Raw genomic sequence first — 4,304 nt, forward strand, 5'->3', positions numbered from 1 at the left:
TCCAACTTTGGATTTACCACTTAGGAATAACTTCACGACCTTTGCCCAACTTAGGTAATCGACCCCTGAGAATAGAGTATTGGTGATTTTAAGTAATTCTGATAATGGTAACCAACCTTATCAGCTATTGCGCTTTCTATGGTATTACCAACGATAGCTCTTTCGTCTTCTGCCATGGCGCCAATAAACGATGAACTTCTATCAAGAATTAGGAACCTGCTTTGATACCATGTTAAGAAATGTAAAACTACATATAGGAAGAGAAACAATGAGTTTAACGTGGTTCAACAATGAGTGCCTACATCCATGGGTGAAAGAAGGCTTAGAGCCTGAATATTATTCAATGCACATATGATTAGAACACGTCCCTATATATAGGAAAACAATAAAAAACTCAGCTAAAGAAAGAAGCCCAAAAATGAGATAAGAATAAACACTTGTTGAAACTGCAGAGCCAATCTAAAAAGCGGTTTCTTAATGAGAAGTCCGATAAGGACTCTACCACAAGGTCCGATAAGGACTCTACCTGCATACGACAGTATGAAACCGAACTTGATCAAAGCTTTGGTCACTTGCCTCACCTCAGTATTATTGGGGTTCCAAGTCCTCATCATTTACAACTTGTAAATCTTGGAATCATTGTAGAACTTTCATGAATTGAACCCTTGGGATTAATGACAAACACAATATTAGAGTTTGTGTCTCAACAAAAGATGTTGCAACTCTCTTCAGAAGAACCCATTCCCTAGCCCCTTAATATTCCAAGTAAGAACCTTCATTTTGAACCCACCTAAGTTGCTAAGGCTGAGTGACAAAAAGTGTAAAATTTCCTTTTGTATGGTTGTGTGGGACTCTAATGATGTCTCCTCATTCTAATCTAAGGAAGCTAGTTAGTCCATGACAAATTCCTGGTATCCAATCTTATCCATTTCATGTTTTGGTTCTCTTCCATGTGTAGCTAATTCCCCATAGAGGTTATTGAGCTCAACTAGAGCCGCTCTCTTAGAACCTTCATCTTGATGAGATGCCTTGGGCGAGGCTTGAGTTGTATCAGTTAGCTCACTCCATTTCAATGAAGACCCCATTTTATGAATCTTGGTCAAGTAGGTTTGAGCAATATTGAAAGTTGAAAGTAGGTTTACTTGATTTTTTTTAGTGGGGTTGTGATCTACCTGATCTGGGAGAGTATTGTGATCTTCTAGGATGGGTTTAGTCTCTTTAGGAGGGTCACTAGGCAATAGGAGATAGGTATAGTTAGAGAGGAGCCTTGGTTGTTACATGTAGCCATAGTGTTGGGATGGATAAGGTTTGGACTAATCTCTCTAATTTAGTGGTTTAGAAGAGGGGACTGGTTCTAGGATCAAGAATGTTTGTAGGGGCAGAGTTAGACAAGGTGGTTGGGTTCATCTTTAGATCTACTAAAATTGTATCTAGAGGACGAGATTCAAAGCTATGGGGGTCTAGGCCCATGGTCTCTTCTAGTTGGCTCTCATTGGGGCTATTGCTTTCACTTGAATCTATCACCATCTCTTGCCCTCGTCGTCTTTTGGGGATAATGCTACAGATTTGTTGTTAGGAAAGTGAGCCTTTTATTGGTCAGTCTTGTCTTGTTTTCTGGTCACCTAACCTTTCGTAGACACCCCAATTTTGATTGAGTCATTTCATGTTAGGAGTCATATGTCAAAATCCAGTGTTTCGGTTCATTTTGGGGCTATTATAACTTCAACTTCATTTTTTACCTTTAAAATTGCATCATTAAGGTTTTTGTCCCAAATATCAATTAAATTAGAAGATTTTAACTTTCAAACAAGCTAAAAATCAAGTGAATCTGATATCATAGTTAAAAGTTAAGACAAAACAAGGTGACTTATTCAATAAAAATCATGTTTTTTAGGTAAGGCTTACTTTGAGTAAATTTGTTATCACTATAACAATCGAATTTGGTTTTACACTTAAAAAATGAATTAAAGTGAAGGTCGTTATCTTTTTAATACGCCAAACCATGTCTTGATCCGACGTCCAGATAAGAAGTTATGGCCAAAACAAGTTAATTTGTTAGGTCTATTTTAACCAGTTTTTTAACGACATTGGGGATTGTTGTTAGAAAACTGCTAACGACAATCCAATTATCGTTAGCGGGTTTTGGATTATCATTAGATTTTTTTGATGTATTGTTAGGAGGGTTCAAAATAATAAATTGTCATTAGCAAATCTCAATATATTATTAACATTTTGAAATGTTGTTAGCACTTTCATAGTGTTGTTAGTAGCTTGTGTTGTTAACAACATGTGTCATTAGTAGCATGTGTTGTTAGCACTTTCATAGTGTCGTTAGTAGCATGTGTTGCTAACAACATGTGTCGTTAGTAGCATGTGTTGTTAGCAATATGTGTTATTAGTGGTTCATTTGGTCCTGATTCATGAGTCAACTAGAGATAAGTCTCTTTCCCTTATCCCTAAGACTAAACTGTATTCATTGAACCTAGACCACATCTTGGAGTCTCAGAATACCTATCATTTATGTCTTCTTATCCCAGAAACCTTAGCCCCAAAAAAGGTAACTCTGACTAATCAGAAAGAGACCTTCAAACCTCCAACCAATAGAGTCGTGTCATGTCATTAGAAGGTGAATCCGGAACTTTGGATCTCAAATCTATACTTGTCTCAAAATCTATAAATAGAGACCCCTTCTCCCTTGTTCAGTACCTAAGACTTGAGTAAAGAAACTTTGTTGCACCTAATGTCCAACCTAACTTTCTAGAGCTCAATGCCTAGACTATGTCCATGTGAGTCCAACTCAATTAAGCCAACCAAAGCTTAGTCTAGATCCATTGTCTCACCAAGCTTCCCATAGCCCGGGCTTAGCCAAAGTGTTGCCCAAGTTCCACTGTGGTCATCATCTTCATAGAAAAGGCCTACCTAAACTTGAGGTGATATTCAATTTTTCTATATTTTTATTGTATTTATTTTATTATTATAAGTATGCATTTTTTGAACTTTTGCATACTTGTTCATGTTTTGGTAATTTTTTTGAGCCTTGGTGGTGGCTCACACCATCAAACTTGTTTCTTTTATAGGACCCACATACGAGGTACAACTACTCATAAGTTAAAAACTCAGTGTTGAAGATTTCAAGCTCCTGGTGCAGCTGATCCCTGCTCAACGGAGGAAGAAAGGCCCACAACTTAAAGAGCAGACCCCACATCTCTTGTTTCTAATATTCAGATTCAGTTTTTCGAATTCAAAACCATTTTAGTTTTCAAAATTTGGGGATCTGTTCACCCATCCTCTCGTGTAAGGTGGTTTGGGGGATTGAGGCAAGAGGCCTTCAAGTAATTAGCTGTTCCACAAAGCACAACTTAAGATATCCCTTATACTCAATTGGTTGGTTGAACTCATGGTCATGCTCAATCTGCACCCTAATCGAAGGTTCATTATGCAACTTCCTCCAACATCTTAATCATCCCCATTACAACCACACGCAATTATGCATTTGCGTGCTAAGCAGTTATGTGCACCAGCCATCAACAAAGATGAAAACATACCCTTAGTGATACAAGTGCATTGCCTGTTGAAAATGCTCATATCACATTTCATGATTGTAGTTTGCTCGTGCGAGTTCATGTCAACATTCATGTCAACATGCGTTAGTTTACATACACAAATCCATATTTGTCAATGTGCATACACCCTTCTTATTGGTCAAAGGTTGAATAGGGTAACAACACAATCGCATCGTCTTAGCTCGGGTTCGAGGACAATAGTCTGTCCCCTCGACTAACTTCAAAAAGAAAAGTTCTTGAGACATGTAAATAAAATTACTGATATTTATATTCATATTCATGTAACCTATGCACAATATCATAATACACCTTACGAAAAAATCACCAAGAATGCTATGCAATTAATATCATTCACGTTATATAAGCAAAGAAATGAGGTAACATATCCCAAATATCTAAAAAGTATATGCTCATATGTTCAATGTACACACATTTTGACCGCCTTGCACCATACGTGGAACCAACAAGAGCCGAGTCTGCATAACTCTTTTTTCTTTTTGTCATGGTTCCCTCCACGATGAGCGTAGCTTGGCGCACACACAATCTAAGCTACCTTTTTATTCTTTTTATTTTGATGTATTTTTTTTAAAGGAAATTCTGATGTAAAATTTTTTAATGATTTATATTTGTTTTTGGCTTAGGGACTTAGCTGCAGACAGGCTGATTTTTCACCTCAGGCATACCAACGCTGCCTTGTTTCTACATGGGGGCATAAAAAAAGACGTGGGCAAGAGAGAGAGA

Source organism: Nuphar pumila, chromosome 7, assembly GCF_984573655.1.
Source record: "Nuphar pumila chromosome 7, dmNupPumi1.hap1.1, whole genome shotgun sequence".
NCBI lineage: Eukaryota > Viridiplantae > Streptophyta > Magnoliopsida > Nymphaeales > Nymphaeaceae > Nuphar > Nuphar pumila.